The sequence below is a fragment of the Benincasa hispida genome, chromosome 10, assembly GCF_027475165.1.
Source record: "Benincasa hispida cultivar pf3 chromosome 10, pf3_genome.v1.1, whole genome shotgun sequence".
NCBI classification, from domain to species: Eukaryota; Viridiplantae; Streptophyta; class Magnoliopsida; order Cucurbitales; family Cucurbitaceae; genus Benincasa; species Benincasa hispida.
The window spans coordinates 31,159,184-31,183,061 of NC_143487.1; the positions used below are offsets into that span (position 1 = coordinate 31,159,184).

Here is a 23,878-nt window from a genome sequence, read left to right on the forward strand (position 1 = left end):
GCATCAAGTTTTTGGCGTCGTTGCCGGGGACTTCGGCAATACAGTGTGCTAACGGTAATTTTTCTGATTTCTTTGCTGCTTTCATTCTCTGGCGAATTACGACCCAGAGATTGAAAGAACGTTCCAACGAAGATTGAGAGATAGCCGCCAACAACAACAACTAGAGAAAGTTAACATGGCAGAACAACATGAAAATGGAGCACCAAATGAAAATAATGTCATGATGAATCCCATCCTATTGGTGAACGATCGCAATAGGCCCATTCGGGACTATGCGTCGCCTAACCTCTATGATTTCTCCCCAGGAATCATGAGGCCCGCTCTTGATGGATCGAGATTCGAAATGAAACTGTTGATGCTGCAGATGATCCAGACTGCTGGAAAGTTTAATGGGTGTTGTGGCGAGGACCGCATGCCAACCTCCGAAGCTTCATAGAGATCTACAACACTTTTGTGCCCTAATATCTCCACCGAGAAAGTTTGACTAACTTTGTTTCCATTTTTGTTGTGTGACTAGGCACGAAAATGGGCATACTCTCTTGAACCAGGGGAGATTACCTCATGGGAACAAGTAGTAGAGAAGTTTATGAAAAAATATTTCCCTCCAACGGAGAATGCCAGAAGAAGGAAATTGATCACCAATTTCGAATAGAATAATGATGAATCGCTCAGCGATTCTTGGGCGAGGTTTAAGAGGCTGGTAAGAGATTGCCCGCATAATGGCTTATCAGACTGCTTATAGATGGAGATTTTTTTATCACGGATTAAACCCTGCTTTGCAAACCGTTGCCAATGCGGCAGCCCCTGGAGGTCTACTAGATAAAACTTATGATGAGGCCAAGAACATCCTTGATCAAATTTCAAAAAACCATGAAGACAAGAGAGAAAGAGATCAAAGATTGAGAATCAAGGATAGTGATGCGAACAATGGTGCTATCACATCCCTTCAGAGTCAAATGACTGCAATAATGAACTTGATACAGGGAATCACAATCAACAGCCCAACAATGCATAGTGGGCAAGTGAACACAATCAACCAAACGATCGCAAGGTGTGCTACTTGCGGTGAAGGACACGCAATGGAGGAATGCACGCAAAACCCATAGTCAATTTATTTTATGAAGAACAACCCATTTTCTAACACGTACAACCCTGGGTGGAGAAACCACCCCAACTTTGCGTGGAAAAATCAGCAGCAAAATTTTCAATCAGTGGTGCAAAAAGAAGGGCCACCTGGATTTTTCCCGAGAACCAACGGTCAGACGAGTAATCAAGCCAACAGTTCGCAGGCGCCACAATCTTCCTCTTTGGAAAGTTTGTTGAAGCAATATATTGAAAATAATGAAACTGTGCTTCAAAACCAAGCGACGTCCATCCGCAACCTGGAAATACAGATAAGCCAGATTGTGGGCGAACTCAAGAATCGACCGTAAAGGGCCCTGCCGAGTTCAACGAAACTCCCACGCAACCCAGGGGGCACCGGTAAAGAGCAATGTCAAGTCATGGCGTTGTGAAGTGGAAAGACTGTGGCAGGGGAGAAGGAGCCTAGCCGGACTGCTCCAATTGTGCTGGAACCAGAGATCGCGGTGACTCGAGAAGAAACAGAAGAAAAAGAAGCGATGGAACCTTAGATTAGATCCCAAAGAACAGGGGACTGTAAGAATACAGTTGCCACCTTTCCCACAAAGACTCAGAAAGGAGAAAAATGATGAGGTACAGTACCAACGCTTCATGAATAAGTTAAAACAATTACATATTAATATTCCGTTCACTGAAGAAATTGAGGAGCTACCCGCATATGCGAAGTTTCTAAAGGATATGGTGACAAAGAAGAGAGGCATTGGTAAGTTCACCACGGTGGCTTTGACGCAGAGCTCAAAATCTATTATCCCATCGAAAATGTGCGACCTTGGGAGTTTCACTATACCTTGCTCCATTGGAGGATTATACATCGGGCAAGCGCTATGCGATCTTGAAGCCAACATTAACCTGATGCCTCTTTCAATTTTCAAGCAGTTGAATGTGGGGCAACTTGCGCCCGCGATAGTGACTCTCCAATTAGCAGATAGATCTCTGGTGCATTCAGAGAGGAAGGTGAAGGACGTGCTGGTTACAACTGACAAATCATATTGCCAGCAGACTTCATCATCTTGGACTACGAAGCAGACAAAGATGTGCCCATCATTCTGGGGCGGCCATTTTTATTGATTGGTCATTGATGATGGGAAATTAGATGTCAATTACTCATCAACTAAAATTCTATGGACGCAATATGCGATGCATGTTCTTGAAGTATGCGTTGATTGTCATGCGTCGATGGTCATGCGTTGGAATGACTATGCGTTACAAATGTATGCGATGACCATGCGTCCTATCACATGCGCTCACGCCAAGTATAACACGAACGCAAGTTTCTCGGGTGATCCGAGGTCGAACACAAGGACTTATAGCTTGATGAATGTGGTAATGTGCATGCGGTGGTTGAATAAAATAATGGATGGGAGGTTGCTAAGCTAACACTACTCCTACTCCTAGCTAACAAACAACGCAATGAGAATATGAAAGAGAGGTAGATACACGACAATTCATGACATGAAACAAATGAATGGGAAAATAGATAAAAGGTGGAGATGATTTCATTGCAACCCTTAAGAGTGACTGCAAGGGCAACCTTAGTCAACGCAAGCCATGCGATCATGCTACAAACACTAAAAGCCTAAATCTAGGACGTATGTGGTAGGTATGCATAAGTGTCGAGATGACCACATACAACCACCCTATCCTACTTCCTGGACACATGCAATATCCTATCCGTAGGGTGCATACACTGTGTGAAAGCAAACAAAGGTTATCTCTAGGTTCCCGATTCTTGCCTATGCGTTCCAATCCGCTCTCTCGAGTCTTAGATTTGGGTTTTAGACTACTCTCTCAAGTAAGCGTAAATGATGAATGATGCGCTCATAGGACAAGGTAACCGCATGAACTTTGCTAACATAAGATTATTCCTATCTCTAGTGAACAATAGCTTACATTGCTTAATGCGATCAACCACTTACCCTCTCAGATAGTTAGTTGTTGCTGACTTTACTCATAGACAAGCGTTGCGTCCGCCTATAGACAAGCATTGTTACAGCTTCACACTAAGCAAATAAGGTTTTCTCACACACTCACGCACCACACACCTCCCGGTGGTTTGCTACATGCTTCATATCTCTAATCCACATGAAGAAGTATGTGATACTCTAGCAATCTCACTAAGTGATGCAATGAAAGTTATAGATGCTAAGTAAGAAGATGGAGATGGAGTCGAAGGAAACACCGAAATGTATTGAACACGTCATGTATTAATTTCTTAATCATAAAATGTATACAATACAATATAAGAAAAGAAGAGAAAATGAAATGACCGGCTAGAAGCAACGACTTGCTTCCAGCGGATGTGCGTCAAGGCTGTCGGTAGTGCCATGGATGGGCGGAGGAGCTGACTCTCTTGAGATCTAGCTTCGGTCAAAGGCTCCGGTCGTCACTCAGAATGAAGGAAGGAGGTGAAGAACTCTCAAGCTTCTTCTCATGAATTTGTCTGGATCGTAGGGATAATCCCTGGACAAGTTGGAATTCTATTCATCGGCTTCTTTATATAGAGCCTGAATCGCCGATAACATTAATGGACTGCTCTGATTCTGACATCCGGTGCATTTAGTCCTTTCCGAATCTCTACTGCTGATGGCGTGGTAGGTGAAATGTCAACATCAGCTTTTTCTTTTCTTGAGATGTACGTTGATGCGTTCATTCCACCAATCTTACATTGATCCTATCAGTATACGTTATCATATAGCCACAATCATGCAGTGACCAAATTCGCTTAATATCACAACTCTACACGATGACCGCAATCGCTTGACGAGCGCAACTCCCATGCGATGGACGTATGCGTCTGATGACTGCAACACCCATGCGTTGATCGAACGCGTTCGCCTTTGCGATGGAGAGTTTCTCTGCATGCGATCGTCTATGCGGTGGTCCGGTTTCTGTGTTTGCGTCCACTTCCTATGTTAGCTACAAAAATAGGACATTGAATGCATAATAACGCATAATAATGGGTTAGCCGAGATTCATCATGCTGAATGACGCAAGCTCATTTTCTCATGAATTTCTAACATAATTGCCGCATATTCTGCTTAACAGCCTTCATAATTCTAAGTAAAAGACCTAAGATGACATGCATTTATGCATGTCATCACACCCCCAAACTTAAAATCATGCTTGTCCTCAAGCATGTGTTATATTCAAGAAATTCTAACTCACCTTCTGGCTTTCCTTTGCGATGACCAGCTTTTCAGAATATAATTTCCTCATACCTCTAACCATTGCTGCAATGCTCTCCTCCACTTTGGCTACTTCTTCAAATAGATCTTTTTCAAGTTTAAATCCGGCAAGCCTTTGCTAAAAAACTTTTTATTCATTCATTGCAACTTTGCGTTTAGCTTTTGAGAATGCATAAGTTAAAAATACTTAAAATTTTTTTGATTACTTATTCAAATGTGGTGTTGAACCTAGTTACGCCCTTCGTTTTGGCTTACCCCCACGTGTGTCATGCGAGCATCCAACTTCGGTTGCGTTCCATAATCAACTCAACTCTTGTCTTGCTTAATTTGGCTTACGCCGGACAGAAGAGTTGTGCTTATGCATTGATCTTGACGACTTACCTTCGTTTTCGTTTGCTCCCATGTGTGTCATGCGGACATCCAACTACGGGTAAGTGCCTTTCACAACTTAACTCTTAACAACATGGGTTTCCCCATTGCGTTTATAGTGGAGTTATTATTCTAAAAAACTCTCACTTTTTTTTAAATGATCACAATGTAATGAACGCAATTCTCTAAGACCGTTGCCACCCCCAAACTTAGAGGTTGGCAGCGTTCTCACTGCAAAGCTAAAAGCAAAATCAATAGAAATGCGGTAATAAATGTTTGAGCAAAGGTTTGTATAGAATAAAACTTAAGACTTTTCAAAATTTGAAGAAGCTAATAAAAGTAAGGAGCGCCTTGCAATGATTAATTAGAAGATGCGGTGAATTATATGTACCATCATAGAAACATCGCAAAGCAACGCAATTGGGAAAAATAGAATTTCAAAAGGATAAGGCATAAAAGATAACAAGAAAAGAACCTTAGACGGAACAACGCATGCGATTATGCGTTGGAATCCATGTGATCGAAGCCATGCGTTAAAGGATGAAAGGAATTCTTCCGTTGTACTGCGAACCGAGGAGACTTATTGTTGCACCTATAAAGAGCAAATGCACCACAACCAAGGAAGTAGCCATATATCCAAAATAATAATAAAAATAAAAATAAAAATAACCTAAACTAAGAAAGCAAGTTAAAGATAGAGTAAAAGACATCCCTGGAAAAATAGGAGTGTTGTCACCGCAAGGAGTCTTCCATCTTATTTTACCGTCGCAATGGTGTTAGTGGGTGTATTGACGACATTTTATAATTTTCGCATTTCTTAGCCAATTTCTATACTATCGACGCAACTTTTCTTTCTTTTCGCCGCAATATCTAAATAAAACAGTATAAATAACTTGTATTTCTATAAGGTATCACACCCCCAAATTTAGATATATGCTTGTCCTCAAGCATATCTTCAACTAAGGCAATATTGCTCAATTCTTATCCTTATTTTGCGTCGATTGGTTGCTCCGAATGCTCCACCTAGGCAACATTACTTAACAATGCAATTTCTTTCTATCCTTGATAATTCATAAACATGCCGTACTTTATTCTTTTATACAACAAATCTCTACTAAAAAATTTCTTTCTTGTTTTGAAAAGAATGTTTACCTCTTTATGCAAAAATAACTTGGTGCATCTGTATGCGGTGGTCTAGTTTGCGTCATTTTATTAGAGACTGCTAATCATGGTTACACCCTTCGTTTTGGCTTGTTCCCATGGGTGTCATGCAAACATCCAACTACGGTTGTGTGCCAATCTCAACTTCAACTCTTGATTTTGAGCTAAGTTTAACTTTTGCTGGTCAGAGGAGTTGTCCCTTATATTCTTTTATTTTTCTCTTTTTTTTTTTTCATATTGCGTCGATCTTGGAAACCCACCTTCGTTTTGGCTTGCTCCCACGGGTGTCATACGAACATCTAACTACGAGCAGGTTCCTTTCATGACTTAACTCTTATTAGGTTGGGATTTTGATTTTCCCTTGTGTTGACATTGAAGTTTGTATGATTTGTTTTGACAATGAATGCATTTTTTCTAATGATAATCGCATCCACTTGATCACATCTACTCAGACCTTCCCCACCCCCAAATTTAGAGATGCACAAGGTCCTCATTGCGTTGTATTAGACAAAATAGATAAACACTTAGTCAAAATTTTGAAAAGAAGGTTTGAGCAGAGTCTTGAAGGATACAAGGTAAAACAGTGCTAATGCTACAAATTATCTAAGTGTTAGTCAGAAAATACAAAGTGTGGGAAATGTTGCAAAGGGTATGCACATAACTCATCATGGCAGCGCAATGGATAACGCAAAATATAAGATAAAGAACATCGCAATGATTGACAAAGGATGATAAATAAGAGGTTAACGCATACGGAAAGAATTGTTACTTAGTTGTATTAAAAATTAACCAAGTATACAAAGAATTATAAATAACACAATACAAAATTTGATCATGTACAAAGAATAAAAAAATAGCTTTTATTCATAGAAATAACGAAGTGAATTTATCCTTTGTATTTGATTCAGACGAGTGCACGGTTAATGATTAACGCTATGCATCCATTAACGCAAATGCATCTTTGCAGAGGACGGGCAACAACGCATGTATCACGCAACACACCCCTCAACTCAACGCATTTATGGAGGACGGGCACATGGTATTTCTACTGGCGCAACACTACCTCAACATAGTGCGTTTTTGCTAAGGACGGGCGAAAAATACATACGAGTGCAACACACCCCTCAACGCAATGCATTTAGGTAGGATGAACGCAAAGTGTATCTTGTTAGTGTAAAATGCACTCATCATAGCACTGCACACCGATTTTTATTTTTCTTTTTAATTCATCAAACACGCAAGTCAATCCGACTTTGTGGTGTTCATTGTTTTATTCAGTCATTCACGAAAATTTTAAGAACAACGCTACTCATGCATAAAAGTAAAGAAATAAAACACGACATGGAAATGTACAATTTAATTGAAATTAAACACATAAAGCAGTAAAGGCTAGTTCTAATAAACAGTAAATGACGAAATTTAAAAATCAGTAAATGAAGCTGTAAAGAAAGCAATTAAACATAGATATAGGGATGCTAATTGAAAAAGTTTTTCAGAGTTACCGCAATAGCATCCCCGCAAGCGGTCAATCATGCTTGTCTAAGTCGATGGTCTCCATGCGTCATTCCACATCACCCCCATAGTAGGGCCTAATTCGTTGACCATTGACTTTAAATGCGTTGTTCCCATCTTCCGTTGTTAGCTCCACTACGCCACGGGGAAAGATAGTCTTGATGCAGAATGGCCTAGACCAGCGGGACTTCAACTTCCCTGGAAACAATCACAAACGCGCGTTAAACAGAAGTACCTGTTGACCCTCGAAGAATGTCCGATTGCTTATGCGGTCATCATGCCACTTTCTGGTTCTCTCCTTATAGAGCTTAGCATTTTGGTAAGCGTTCATTTGCCACTCGACCAGTTCATTCAGCTGCAGCTTCCGGACTTTCCTCGCGCTTGCTCGATCAAAGTTTAGCATTTTGCTTGCCCACATTGCCTTGTGTTCCAACTTGAGAGGCGGATGACAAGCTTTTCCGAAGACCAGAGCATATGGGGACATGCGAATTGGAGTTTTAAAGGCAGTCCTATATGCCCAAAATGCTTCATCGAGCTTGGGTGACCAATACTTCCTGGAGGTACTGACTACCTTCTCCAAGATAGTTTTGATCTCTCTGTTAGAAATTTCTGCCTACCCATTGGTTTCTGGGTGATAGGTGGTTATAACTCTATGGCTGACATTAAACTTGGTCAACAGGTTGGTGATGATGCGGTTGATGAAATGTGAGCCTTCATCGCTGATTAAGGCACGGGGCGTTCCATATCAGGTAAAGATATTCTTCTTGAGAAAATTTTCCACTGTGGCCGCATCGTTCTTAGCACATGCGATGGCCACAACCCACTTTGATACATAGTCAACCGCGACCAGAATGTATTGATGACCTTGTGAAGGCGAAAATGGGCCCATAAGTCAATTCCCCATACATAAAATAATTCGATTTCCAAGATTGAAGTCAAGGGCATTTCATTTCTTCTAGACATGTTCCCTGTTCTTTGGCGTCTATCGCACTGCACCACATGGGCATGGGCATCCTTGAATAGTGTTGGCCAAAAATAGCCACTCTATAGGATTTTTGTAGCGGTCCGCTGCCCTCCCAAAATGTACTCCATAAGGGGACTCATGACAAAGCTCCAAAATGTGCTTGGCCTCATGCTCAGGAACGCATTGACGCAAAATATGATCAGGTCCAAGTCGATACAAGAAGAGATCGTCCCAGAACTAAAACTTGACGTCTGTCTAAGCTTCTTCTTCTGCTGGTATGTGTAGTCTTCTGGTACTTGGCCGAAAACTATGAAGTTTACAATATCTGCATACCATGGAGCATTAACGCATACCGACATAAGTTGCTCATCAGGAAATCTTTCTTCGATATCTTTTTCTTTCTTCTGAACCTCACAATTTTCTAATCTTGACAGATGATCTGCGACTTGGCTCTCAGTGCCTTTTCAATCCTTAATCTCTACGTCAAATTCTTGCAGGAGTAATACCCACCTTATCAGTTTCAGTTTCGCATCCTTCTTTGTCATAAGGTATTTGATCACAGAATGATCAGTATATACCACAACATTTGTTCTAATCAAGTACTGTCGAAATTTCTCCAGCGCAAATAACAGTGCGAGCATTTATTTTTCCATGGTTGTATAATTTTCCTGCACATCATTCAACGTCTTGCTAGCATAGTAGATAGGATGCAGAACCTTATCCTTGCGCTAACTCAAGACTACGCCCACTGCATATCCACTAGCGTCACACGTCAACGCAAACGGTTGCGTCCAATCCGGCGCAATCAGAAATAGGTGCGGTGATGGGCACATTTTTCAGTGTGTGGAATGCTTCAGCGCATGCGTCATAAAAATCATATTCGCAGTCATTCTCGAGGAGCGCACTTAGGGGCCTTGTAGTCTGAGAGAAGTTGTGGATAAATCTTCGATAAAACCCCGCATGTTCCAGAAAACTCCTAAGCGTTTTCACATTGACTGGTGGTGGTAACTTGGAAATTGCGTCGATTTTCGCTTGATCAACTTCCAATCCTACCTTTGATATTTTGTGACCTAGCACAATTCCTTCTTCAACCATGAAATGGCATTTCTCCCAGTTTAGAACAAGATTCGTTTCAATGCATTTCTTCAAGACTTTTTCAAGATTTGATAAACAAGAGTCATAAGTGTTGCCAAAAACTTAAAAGTCATCCATAAATACCTCAACTGACTCCTCCAAGAAATCTGAAAATATTGCCATCATGCATTTTTGGAAAGTACCTGGTGCATTACAGAGTCCAAATGGCATGCGACGGAATGCAAATGTGCTGAATGGGCACATGAAAGTTGTCTTATCTTGATCTTCCAGCGTAATCGCAATTTAGTTATAACCTGAGAAGCCGTCAAGAAAACAAAAGAACTCGTTCCCCGCAAGCCGATCTAACATTTGATCAATAAACAGGAGTGGAAAGTGGTCCTTCTTAGTGGCCAGATTTAATTTGCTGTAATCCATACATATTCTCCACCCCGTAGTTGTCCTTGTAGGAATTAACTCATTCTTGTTGTTGGTGACGACTGTCATTCCCCCTTCTTTGGAACGCATTGAACTGGGCTTACCCAGCTGCTATCTGATATAGGGTAAATGATACCTGCATCAAGCCACTTCACTATCTCTTTCTTCACAGCCTCCCTCATGGCAAGGTTCAAATGGCGTTGTCTTTCTATAGATTCTGTTTTTCCTTCTTCCAGACGAATCTTGTGCATGCAATACGAAGGAATGATCCCTCGAATATCCACTAAGGTCCATCCCAAAGCTTTTGTGTTGTTTTTCAGGGTCTGGATAAGTGCTTCCTCCTTCTCTTTGCTCAGCGAGGCAAATATAATAACCGGTAAAGTGTGACTGGCTCCTAAATAAACATATTTGAGGTGTACTGGCAACGGCTTCAACTCTAACATGGGTGGTTCTTCTAAAGATGGCTTAGTACGTTGCGTTGTTCGTTTAGATAACTTGATTGTTTCAAAATCTGACTCAATTTGAATTGCGGCACAATTTTCCTCCCACATTGTATTGATCCCAAAGTCTTCTTCCTTCGATTCTTCTAGGGGCTCGTGCCAATGTTCTTCCTATAATTCCCCAACATATTGACAATTTTCCATATCACTTGAGTATTTCAACGCATTGATGACGTTGAACTTAACTTGCTGATTGTCGACCCTGATGGTAAGTTCTCCTTTTTGTATATCGATCAGTGCTCGCTCTGTTGCAAGAAATAGGCGATCCAAGATGATAGGCACCTCAATATCAGCTTCATAGTCTAATATGATAAAGTCAGCAGGGAAGATGAACTTATCTACTTACACAAGTACATCCTCTATTTGGCCCTCGAGATGCATTATTGATCTATGGGCCAACTACAATGTAACCGTGGTGGGTCTTGCATTGTCGATATTTAAATTTGTGAAGATTGACAAGGGCATTAGGTTTATACTTGCTCCCAAATCACACAGTGCATTTCCGACTTCTTTTCCCCCTATTGAGCAGGGTAATGTGAAACTCCCAGGATCTTTCATTTTAGTGGGGATGTTGTTTTGAAACAGCGCACTACATTCATATGTTAATGCAACGGTTTCATTCTTCCCCAGCAACGATGCCATAAACTTGTAACGATAAAAATTAATTCCATCTTATGCATGCACTATGATGATAGATAATGTGCTACAAGCTCATGTTCCTCGGCAACGACACCATAAACTTGTAACGGTAAAATTAATTCCTTGTATGCATGCACTGTGATGACAGATAATGTGCTGTATATGTGCTCATGTGCTTTTGCGATAAAGAGAATTTTTATGCGATACTACGTCTAAATATATGCATTGTTAATGATATGTTCGTAGTATGCGATGTAGTAGTGCTTGTCACAAGTTTCCTTGCGCTGAAACCAAGTATAATTCCAACGCAAGTTTCTCTAAATAATCCGAGGTCGAACACAGGGATTTTTTTCGTTAATGCGTTACTTATGTGATACATGCGACCAATTTTTACAATGAATAAAGAATGTTGATTTATACAGAAATGTAAATTGCGGTGAACTTAAAAATGCATTATTAAAATGAATCTTAAACTAATATGATACACGATACAAGATACATGATACACGATACTGAGTTCGAGAACTGACTGTGAAGTTGTACAAAGATTCGATGTATGCGATGGCAAGTATTTATGAATAAAGCAGAAAGAGAAAGAGTAAATAGTAAAAACAACACAAGTTTGTCAATTACGTTAAAGATGCAACTAAGGTTATGCTTTCCCTTGGCATACACCTCTCGGTGATCGGCCACATTCCCATATCTCTATGGTGAAACAGGGATGAACGTGATGAATGCAAGGTTGCTTCCATCTTTGAAAATACTTTTTGTATTAGTTAACGCATTCTTCCAACGTTCTCTCGATATGCAGAATAACATCTTCACTTCTGCTCTCACAGGTGAAGATTCTGTCGAGCATGCTTTAGCTAATCTTAATTATTTCCTTAACACCAATTTAACTTACTCGCTTAATTCTTGCCATTTACCCATGGGATTAAGAATACGTCATGGAGAAAATGGATTATGGATGTACGGAAAGAGACAGAGAGATGACAATGGAAATTATCATAATATTTAATACTAAAATTAAGCGTCTGATACATGGTGTGAATGAAAGATTAGAAAAGGTGAATACAAATGATGAAATAGAGATTAGAAACAAATACAAAAGGAGTGTCAACGTCTTGACACAGATTCCGAATGGAGATTGTGCTTGTCGGCGTGTGGAAGTAATGGAGAGGAAAGCTTCCCTCTCAGGCTTGCTTTCTCGGTAGAATTGACCTTTGCACAGAGCTTCAACTACAGGGATTGGAAGGATTCTCTGCTCAGAGACTCACCTCTTGGCCTTGTCTCGTGGTTCTCCTGGATCTACTCTGTAAGTCGCTTCAGACCAATCTCTCTCTCAGAATCAGTATATGCACGTCTCTATGTATTCATGTATATCTTTCAGTGAATTTGCATAAGCTATTTATAAGTAAGGCTTGGCTCTTTGAATGTGTGGTCCCCACTATATGGTTATGGTAGTTCCTGAAATGGCAGAGTGAATATTTCTTTTGTTACACAATCAATCCGTAAAAAATGCACAACTGAAAGCTGTACATTTGTCAGAATTTTCCATAAATGCGTTGCTCTTTACATCTTCGATCTATCGCCGCATGCGGTGTTATTTTTGATTACCGCATGCGGTTGAAATTTCGTTGATCGCTAGAGCTCTTGATCGATTGTCGCATGCGCCGTCATTGTGTTGATCATCTCTTCGTTCTCGATTAATGGGCGCAATGCGACGTAGATGCGTTGTTCACTTTATCTTTGAGCCATGAACACATGCGGTGACTGATTTCCTACAAACAGAAACTAAAACATTCTATTTTTTTTGCCGCAATATCTAAATAAAACGGTATAAATAACTTGTATTTCTACAAGTTATCAGCAAGCCAAAACGAAGGCTAGGCACTTCAATCAACGCAAGGTCATAGAAAAAAAAATTATTACATGTCTAAAATACGCAAGGATCAAAATGATTTGGAAACACTGTCACACCCCGCCCTAGACTATCCTCTTAGCCTAGAGAAGGGCATGACTGCAACAGTTATCAACCCTTTGGTTGACACTTACTGCCTAATAATTCTTGCGGAATAACTCTGATACCAAAATATAACTTATATATAGCGGAATGTCATTAGGCCAAAATTTATTAATTTAGAAACATAACATATTTAGAGTCATTACAACACTAGATTCACAAGTCCCAAAACCCAAAAACCCTAGTCCCTATATGAGCAACAGTAACATGTGTACAATATTAACAGTAACCACCTAAACTAACTGGTTACAAATCTCTTGTTCCTTTAGTGGCAGAGTAGATGCAGAGCTATCTTTAGAGGATTTGACTGCTACCTGTGGGGGGGAAAACATTTGAAAACGGGGTGAGCTTACGCCCAGTGAGTGACTTAAGAAAGATAATTGATTCTCATGCAAAATCTCAAATAAGAGTTCAAACTGAAACATAAGCTTTTACAGTGCTTGTACTGCAGTGTAAACATTTTGCAAGCATAAAGCATATAAAGCTGTTTTAGTCATAAAACAGTAAAACTATTTCTCAGTTGAAAATAACCTTACTATGGATAAAACAATCCCAACACCAACTGCTAGTCCAGAGAGAACCCTTTTGCTCAATTTCTGACTCTAACTACCTACGTGCACGTGGCCATACTAAGTACCGTCATACCTTAGGTACTACTGTTCAGATACCTTCTCAAACGTCCTTCAGTATCTGGTTGGTTTGGTACCTTCTCAAACATCCTTTAGTACCAATAGATACCTTCTCAAATGTCCTTCAATATCTAGTTGGGAGGATACCTTCTCAAAATGTCCTTCAGTATCGCGTTTTAAGTAAAACTAGTCATAAATGACTTTCTCTCTTTAAAGCATGTAAAGTATAACACATATAAAAATATGGCTTTAAAGGTACTATGCATGATGAGTATATTTAACACATATAAATTGCTTTTCAACAATTTCTCACACATGCATGCACTTAAAACATAACTCATAGTCCATAAACAATGGATAGCCTCTACTCAACGCATAGCAAGCCAATTCACTATCATTACAATTCAACTTAGCCATCGCAAGGCGCTAACCATCACCAATGCATAGGGTGACCGTCCATCCTTGATGCATGGCTCACTCGCACGGCTTGCTTGGCATGGGCGCATGGTGCTGGCCACCAACGCATAGGCGCACTGCATGGGCTAGCCGCTCGACGCATGGGCGTGCTGACCTCTCGACGCATGGGCATGCTTGGCTGCATGGGCTGCACGCGGTGCCTTGATGCTTGGTCGGGTACTTAGGCGCATGGGCATGCGGTGTGTGCTGGCCATCGCTCGCTCGGTCGGCTGCATGGGCTGCGCGCTTGGCTGCATGGCAGGGCACCTCAACGCATAGCATGGCTCGCAGCGCATGAGCGTGGCCGCTTGGTAGTGCGCTCAACGCACGGCCGTGTCTGCTCGATGCATGGGCAGGGTGTCAGGTCGAGGCTGCTCGATGCATGGGCAGGGCGTCTGGCCAAGGCTGCTTGACGCATTGCATGGGCGCTGGCCGAGGCTACTCGACGCATGCCACCCTCCAGCCCTCATGCCATCCCAATGCCTCACTTCCATTTTCCTTCCTTCACCAACGCATCCAATGCATCCATCATCCAACACATCCCACACAAAATTCTATACTTAGCCAAAATTTTCCAAATTTTCCCAAAAGTCAACCTTCCAAATTTCCTCTTTCCTTCTAATTTCAATTCTTTTCTCTACCATTCCATACTAGTTTCCACATTAACCTACTTATCACACTAATCTCAATAGGAAACATACTCAAGTAGAGAAATTAGGATTCGAGGTTCACAAACACCCCAGTGAAAAAGTTTTTTTTGAAATAAATCATGCGATGCCCTGGAATCTAGTAAAGTCTTTTTGAAGGTTAAATTTGCAGTCCTAAATTTTAGAAATATTTTAAGAAAAGACCTAGATGAGAATTAAGGTGATTTTGGTGTATATGATTTGAATAAGGCATCCTTGAGAATTCAAGGAAAGAGAAGGCGGTCGACTTTCTTAAGGAAATCTTTAGCTTATGCTTGAGGACAAGCGTTGTTTAAATTTGGGGGTGTTATAATGGGTAGAAATGCACGTTATTACAATGCAAAGTTATAAAACAATGTAGGGCTATGATGATAAAAATATACAATATTGCGTCCAAAAGCATTAAGTTCACAATATGGTGATCGCATGCGTCCATTGCATTAAAACAGTTAACTTATGTATTTTTGTGCAGAATATGCATTGATGCAAGGTGAAAAATGTGATCCAAAGAAATCAACGGTCGAGTGCATTAAGAGATTGCGTTAATGCAAGGCTATGCGATCATTTGCACTCGCGATTATCTTCTCAAGAAGGTTGCCACATAGAACCGGCGCATCATGGTGGTCGCATCTGGGTGAAAAGCATAATAAATCACGATGGGATAGAAAGCTGATGATGGTTGATTCCGAATTAAGTTGACAAGCCGTTAACGAACTACTGAAGCAAGTACACTCAAATTTTCGGTGATAAATATTCGGCGCATCAGACAGAGAATTAATGCCATCCCATTAGTGCAATCATAAGAGAGAAGAAGCCTTTCACCCTAAAACTCTATAAATACCAGAGGCCACCTTCAGTGAAGGAGTTCATTCAATTAGATAATTTTCCCCATAGATAGAAGTAGCCTTGTTCATAGTTTTCTTATACTTAGAAGGCAGAGCGAGAAAAGGGAGGAGACGTTAGAAGATCGCCCTAGTCAGCTCAAGAGAGAACCTAGGAGGCGTGGAAAAACAAAGAGAGGGCCGACTCTTGCGAGAGCAAGATTATCTTTTGAGTAGAGTAGAGAAGAACAGTGTAAAAGCCTTGGGAAGCAAGAGATTGCTACCAGGCTCTTTATTCTTATTCTGCATTGTCATTCTGTATTTCGATTATATATCTATAAAATGGAACTTGCTTATCTACATCTGTTCACTCTCTTTAAAACACGCATGAGTAGCTAAATCTATCGAATAGGTTGAGAAGAACTTAGCTAATATGACCTAGGATTTTCATTGCATGCGATCATCTTGTCTTATGTTGCGCCCATCACCACTTTAGAGCTACTCGAGAGAGAGTCTAAAGAAAAAACCTAAGACTTGAGAGAGCTAGGTTAGAATCTAGACTCGAGAGAGCAAGATTAGATCTGCATAAGCAAGAGATAGAGACTTAGAGATAAGCTCTATTTGTCAACATGCATCGCATGCACCCTAGAGATAGGTTATGGTATTATGCGGTTGCCTTGTATGTGTGTGTGTCAATCATCATCACATAGACAAGAATAAAGGCTTATGTGTAAGTCCTATAGACATCATCGCATATATCGCATGCGTTCTAAACTAGAAGTCGTAGCATTTGCGTTGAGAGATGATTTGCTATTGTATATGTGTAGCATGATCACATAACATGAACGCAATCCTAGGAAGTGTTAACTGAACCTCTTCTCAACCTGTTCCCCCGCATATTCATTACATCTTTCTTAATATTAACTCTTTTCTTAACTCCGTTGCATACATTTTATACCGTAAACAACAACCCCACAACGCTTTGATTTATTTGTTACTGCAAAGTAATCTAAAATTTATTGCCACATACTATTTTCCTTAGTCCTTGAGTTCGACCCTGGGCTTACCAGAAAACTCAGTAGGATTTATACTTGGGTTCTGCTGAGAAAACTTGTTGCATAATGCATTTTTCATCACTGCAATCCCTTTCATTATTTCACCACATAAAATAACGCATCAATGTGTTTATTTGTTTGTTTTGTAGATATTAAGCATCTGGGAGGTAGAATCAATCATTACAAGCTATTCGAGGTTAATTTGCAGCAATTTGGAGCTAATTTGAGCAACTGGGCTTCAAAAGGACGTGAATGGATGAAAACACCCCTGGACGGAGCGTTACAATTCTCAAATGAGCGTTGCAAAATGCTATAAGGCAATAGCTACCTATTTTGAGCAAAACAGCTAATGCTACGAATTGAAGACATAAGTGCATTGCAAGGAAGAGTAGCATTGCAATGCTACTTGTAGTGTTGCAACGCTCATCTGTGCAGTGTTGCAACGTTGCGACGCTGCCCTATATATACGTTTCTTTGCTTTAGGTCAGAGGAAGACTCCCACCTTCAGCCTCCAACAGAATTTCCCCTTTCTTCTCTCTTCCACTTCTTATTTTGGGCATTCCTTAAGTAATTTATCGAGTAGATGCTGGATTGTAGCCTTTCCATCTCCATGGGACGGTAAGGTTTTGGTTTCATAGCTTAGGTGTTCAAAGGTACTCGATGTAATTCTTTGAGATATTGAGTTATTGATGTTTATGCGTTTTTAAATGCGATGAAATAATGGTGTAGAATGCGATGGAGGAATATGCGTTGTGCAAGCAAGTTTTCTTAGCAAGACCCAAGAATAAATCCTACTGAGTTGCCTGGTAAGCCCAGGGTCGAACACAGGGACTAAGGAAAACAATATGTGATGGTAAATTTTGATTACTTTACGGTGACAATTAAATCAATGAGTTGGTTGGTTTGTTGTTTAAGGTATAAAGTGTATGCGGTAGATTTGAGAAAAGAGTAATTATGCGAAAGATACAATGAGTATGCAGAGGAACGGGTTGAGAAGGTCTTTAACTAGCGTTTCCTGAGGATGCGTTCAAGCTATGCGATCATGCTACACTCATGCGACAACAATTCATTTTCCAATGTAAATGCGATAGCTCCTAGTTTTAGGACGCATGCGATGTATGTGATGATGTCTATAGAGCTTATTCCTAAGTCTCTACTTCTTGCCTATGCGATGATGAAAGATGCACACATAGACAAGGTGACCGCATACAATCATATCCTATCTCTAGGGTGCATGCGATGTGTTAATAGTAAACAGAACTTATTCCTAAGCTTCTTCTCTTGATTATGCGGTTCTACTCTGACTCTCCCGAGCCTAGATTCTAATATAACTTTTCCAAGCCTAGATTCTATCCTTAGACTACCCTCCCGAGTATCTCTAGAGGAAAAATGACACATACATAATACATGATGATCGCATAAAGTGAAGATCCTAGGTTCTGCTAGCTAAGTGCTTCTCAACCCATTCGACAGATTTAGCTACTCATGCATAATGTAAAGAGAGTGAACAGATATAAAATGCAATTTCCATTTTCATAAATAAGATCAGAATACAAAATGGCAATGGAAAAATAAGGGTAGAGAGACTAGTGGTAATATCTTGCTTCCCAAGGCTTTTACACTGAGTTATCTCTATTCTGCCCGCTAGAGTTGGCCCTCTCTCTGTTTTCTACGCTTTTCGGTACTCTTCCAAGTTCGCCAGGATGCTTCACCTTCCACACCTGACCAAGTAGCCATGCGAGAAGCAGCATTCCTGGCTGCCAGTAGTAGGCTTGCCGCCCAAGCCCACATTGTCCCCAGACTAGTCAGGAGAGCCCAGAGAAACCCTCTGGCCGTTAGGCCTCCTTTGTTCAAGAGAGGAGGAAGCACCGAGAGCATGCCTACGCCAACACCTACCGTCTCAACTGAAAGTGAAAGGAAGAGACGCAATGATATAGAGGTGTTTGGCAACATCCTGAGTACCTTGGAACAAGAAGGTGGACTGCTCGAGGAAATCAACTACTGCCTACGGAGGAGGAGACGGTGGGGGTAAAGGATGGAGTAGTGGTGGTGGAGGAAGTGGTGGTTGAAGAAGAAGAGACGGGAAGAGGCATTTTGGCCCTTGAGATTCCTGAGGTGACTGCCAATGCAGAAGCCTATGACGGACCTCCAAGAAGAGAAGAAGAAGAGATTGCAATAGAAGAGGTCAAGGAAGGCGAGGTTGCATTGGAGACCCCTAATGTTGTGTTGGAGGAAGTTACGGGGGAAGCGCAACTAGTAGTGGCTGAAGAAAAGAAGAAGAAAAAGAAAAAGACCAAGGGAAAGAAGGCTAGGGAGGCTGAATCTTCCCATCATCACAAAGAAAAGAAGAACAAAGAGCAAAAGGATGATGATGAAGATGAAGGGACCAAGAAGGAGAGAAAGAAGAAAGAAAATGAAGAAAGGAAAATACGCCAGTATGAAGAGAGGCGCTTGAGAAAAGAAGAGGAAGCAAAACAGAGGGCTGCGATCATGATCTTCAGAAGCAATCATGATCTGGTTATAGCCGACATACCCATCCAAGAAGTAGTAGAAATCATTTCCAACTAGACGGTCTAGCATCTGGTCGATAAATGGTAAAGGGAAATGATCCTTCTTTGTTGCCGCATTCAGTTTGCAGTAGTCCATACAAATCTGTCATCCAGTGACGGTCCGCATTGGTATCAGTTCTTTATTTGCATTGGGGACTACCGCCATCCCTTCTTTCTTCGGCACGCATTACACGAGGCTGACCCACGTGCTGTCAGCTTTTGGATGATAATTCCCGTGTCTGACCACTTGATTATCTCCTTCTTTACGACCTCTTTCATCGCAGGTTTGAGTATGCGCTGATGTTCGATTGATCCTTTGTGACTCTCTTTGAGACGAATCCTATTCATGCACTATGTGGGGCTGATTCAGTTAATGTCTGCGAGCATCCAGCCAATTGCTTTTACATACTTTCTCAGAATGCTTAGCAGCGCATTTTCTTGGTCTTCATTAAGTGTAGAGGAAATGATTGTAGGTAGCATTTCATTCTACCCCAGAAACGCATACTTCAAGTGGGCAGGAAGGGTCTTCAGCTCTATTGTTGGTGGTTGTTCCAGGGATGGTTTTGTTGTGTTTCTTTCTTCATTCCCTGTCGTCTTATCTTCTTTGGATACGATCATCTCATATTTTTTGGTTTTTTTTCTGTGATCGCATTGCATGCTACTATGGATGCGGTTGCATCCTTATCTTCATTTTCATCTTCTGACTTTTCTTCTTCATTAAAACTTGGTTCATCGTCGGATTCATTGAGGTCTTCTTCTTCAGGATATTTCATGGCTCGGATAATGTCAAACCCGAGCTTCTGTCCATTCATGCTCAGTGTGATCTCTTCTTTGTACACATCAATCTGAGTGCGACCAGTGGATAAAAATGGTCGATTGTAACTAGAACATCCTTCACCTTCCCCTCTGGATGCACAAGATATCTATTTGCTAATTGGAGAGTCACCGTCGTGGGCGCCAGCTGGCCACATTCAGCAGCTTGAAAATTGACAGGGGCATCAAGTTGATACTGGCCCCGAGATTGCAAAGTGTTTGACCGATATATAACCCTCCAATAGAGCAGGGTATAGTGAAACTTCCAGGGTCGCGCATTTTTGGTGGAATTATGGATTTTGAACTTTGCGTCAGTGCCACCATTGCGAACTTACCAGTGCTTCTTTTCTTCGTCACCATATCCTTCAGAAACTTCCATATGTGGGTGATAACGGGCAGAAATGCACGTTATCATAGTGCTAAGTTCTTAAACAATGTTGGATTGCGTTAAGGAAATCACTTGTCGAGTGCAACTTCACCGCAAGGCTTTGCGATGATCGTGCTCGCAAATATTTGCCCATGAAGGATCGCCGCAACTTGGTCAGTGCAACATGGTGGGTGCATCTGGGTGAAAGGCTAATTAATCGCAATTGGACAGAAAGCTGATGACAGTCGAATCTGAATTAAGTTGACAGCCGATAACGATCATAAGTACATTCATCTTTTCGGTGACAAATATTCGGTCCATCAATCAGGAATTAAAGCCGTCCCATCTATACAACCATGAGAGAGAAGCCGCCTTTCACCATGGATGCTCTATAAATACCAAGGGAAGCCTTCAGAAAAGGGGTTAAACAGTTCACGAGTTTAGCTATTCTTTGTTCCACAAGTTCGCACGCCCTTGTTTTCTTTCATTTTAAGGCGGAGCAAAAGAAGAGTGGTGGCGCCAGAGATCGCTCAGGGAAACTTGAGAGAGAACCTTAAGGTGAAGAAGTAGAGAGCGGGCTGACTCTCGCGAGGGTGAGATTGTCTTTTGAGCACAAGTATAAAACAGTGTAAAAGTCTGGGCAGCAAGAGATTGCTACCAAGCCTTTTATTCTATACTTGCGTTGTTCTTTTGTACTTCATCTTTATATTTATACAATGGAAGTTCTATTTCTACATCTGCTCACTTTCTTAGCACGCATGAGTAGCTAAACTAGTTGAATGGGTTGAGAAGAACTAAGCTAATATGATCTAGGAAGTTCATTGCTTGCGATTGTCTTGTTTTGTGTTGTACAAATTACCCTTTAGAGTTACTCGAGAGAGATTCTAAAGAAATAACCTAATGTCTCAAGAGAGCTAGTTTAGAATTTGGACTCGAGAGAGCAAGATTAGAATTGCATAAACAAGAGGTAGGGACTTAGAAATAAGCTCTGTTTGTCAACTTGCATTGCATGCATCCTAGAGATGGGAACAATATTATGTGGTCGCCTTATTTGTGTGTGTGCTATCTTGTCATCGCATAAATAAGAATAGAGGCTTATTTGTAGGTTCTATAGACTTATTACATATATCGCATGCATTCTAGCATTAGAAGCCGTAGAATTTTCATCTTTGAAGTGGTTTACTATTGTATGCATGTTGCATGATCGCAAAGCATGAACACATTCTAGGAAGTGTTAGCTGAAACCCTTCTCAACCCATTCACCGCATATTCATCGCATCTTCCGTTCACCAACTCTTTTCAAACTCCGCTACATTTATTTATTTTTCATTAACGCAAACAACAAACCCAAAAATTTATTTATTTATCTGGTTACCGCAAAGTTCTTCATAAAAATTATCAATGCAATCTGTTTTCACAAGTCCCTATGTTCGACCCTGGACTTACCAGGAAACTCGCAGGAATTTACACTTGGATTCCGCTGGGGAAACTTGAGTGCACAATGCAATTTCATCAACGCATATCATCCATAATTCACTTCATAAAATCAAGCATCAGTGGGCATCTGTTCAATCGCCTCAGTGAAAGGAATGTTAATATGCAACTGTTTCAGCATATCCATGAAGCGTTGATACTGTACCTCATCATTTTCCTTATTTTTGAGTCTCTAGAGGAATGGTGGCAGCTGTATTCTCACGGTCCCCTATTTTTTCGACTTCGAGGTATATGCAATCTTTGGTTCCATCACCCTTTTTCTTCTGTTTCTCCTCGAGTCAACGCAATCTCTGGTTCCAGCGCAATTGGAGCAGTCCGGCTAGGCTCCTTCTTCTCCCCTACTAGTCTTTCCACTCCGCAATGTCACAACTTGACATTGCTATTTTCCTGTACCCCCTGGGTTGCGCGGGAGTTTCGTTGAACTCAGCAGGCCCCCTTGTGGTCTATTCTTGAGTTCCCCTACAATCTGTCCCATATGAATTTCTAAATTGCGGATAGACGTCGCTTGATTTTGAAGCACAGTTTCATTCTTTTCAATATATTGCTTCAACAAACTCTCCAATGATGAAGATTGCGGTGCTTGCGAAATGTTGGCTTGGTTTTGCGTTGGACCATTTATTCGCGGGAAAAATCCTGATGGCCCTTCTTTTTGCGCCACTGATTGAAAATTTTGCTGTTGATTTTTCCATACCAAAGTTAGGGTGGTTTCTCCACACGGGGTTGAACATGTTGGAAAACAATTATTCTTCACGAAATAGACTGACTGTGGGTTTCTTGGGCATTCCTCAAGTAGCACAACTTCGTTCGTCTGGTTGATTGCATTGTCTTGCCCACTATGCGGTTCTAGGCTACTGATTGCGATTCGCTGTATCTGGTCCTCCTTTTAGTGTGGGTTCAATTGGATGAATCTGTCAAGTCAAAGTTCATCATCGCAGTGATTTGGTTCTAAAGGGATGCGATGGCCTCGTTATTTGTGTCACTGTCTTTGATTCTCAATCTTTGATCACTTTCTCTTCAGTATTCATAATTTTTAGAAATACAATCAAGGATATTCTTGGCCTCATTGTAAGTTTTATAAAGCAGACCTCCGACTGCTGCTGCATTGGTAGCCGTTTGCACAGCAGGGTTTAATCTGTGGTAGAAAATTTCCATTTGTAAGGAGTCTGGTAATCCATTATGCGGGCAATCTCTTACCAGCCTCTTAAACCTCGCCCAGGCATCACTGAGGGATTCGTTAATATCCTATTCAAAATTAGTGATCAGCTTCCTTCTTCTGGCGTTCTCCTTCGGAGGGAAGTACTTCTTCATAAAATTCTCAACTACTTGTTCCCATGATGTAATCTCCCCTAGTTTGAGAGAATAAGCCCATTTTCGTGCCTGGAACGAAAATGGAAACAATGTTAATTGAACCTCCTCAGTGGAGATATTTGGGAACACAAACGTGTTGTAGATCTCACTGAAACTCTAGAGGTGGGCATGCAGATCCTCGCCACGCCTACCACCAAATTTTCCAACAATTTGGATCATCTGCAGCATTACCGGTTTCATTTCGAACCTCGATCTGTTAAGAGCTGGCCTCATGATTCTTGGGGAGAAATCATAGAGGTTCGGGAATGCATAGTTCCGAATGGGCCTATTGCGGTCGTTCGCCAATAGGATGGGATTCGCCATGATATTATTTTCATTTGGTGCTCCATTTCCTGGTTGTTCTGCCATTCTTGGAGTTCTGTCTTGTTGTTGTTGGCGGTTGTTTCTCAATCTTCGTCGGAACGTTCTTTCAATCTCCGGGTCATAATTCGCCGAGATTGAAAGTTGCAAAGAAAATAAAAAAAAATTATCGTTAGCACCATGTATTACCGTAGTCCTCGGCAACGACGCCAAAAACTTGATGCGTTTTTAATTGCGATTAAATGATCGTGTAGAATGCGATGTAGGAATATGCGTTGTACAAGCAAGTTTTCTTAGCAAGACCCAAGTATAAATCCTACTGAGTTGCTTGGTAAGCA

The 23,878-nt window shown here is 41.1% G+C and overlaps 1 non-coding gene across 1 annotated transcript; it reads left to right on the plus strand.

Annotated features, from left to right (window-relative positions):
• Positions 1-23,040: 23,040 nt before the first annotated feature.
• On the plus strand, positions 23,041-23,147 carry LOC120089615 (small nucleolar RNA R71). Its single transcript, XR_005485288.1, has one exon. It is a non-coding gene; the product is annotated as a small nucleolar RNA R71 (small nucleolar RNA).
• The last annotated feature ends 731 nt before the right edge of the window (positions 23,148-23,878 follow it).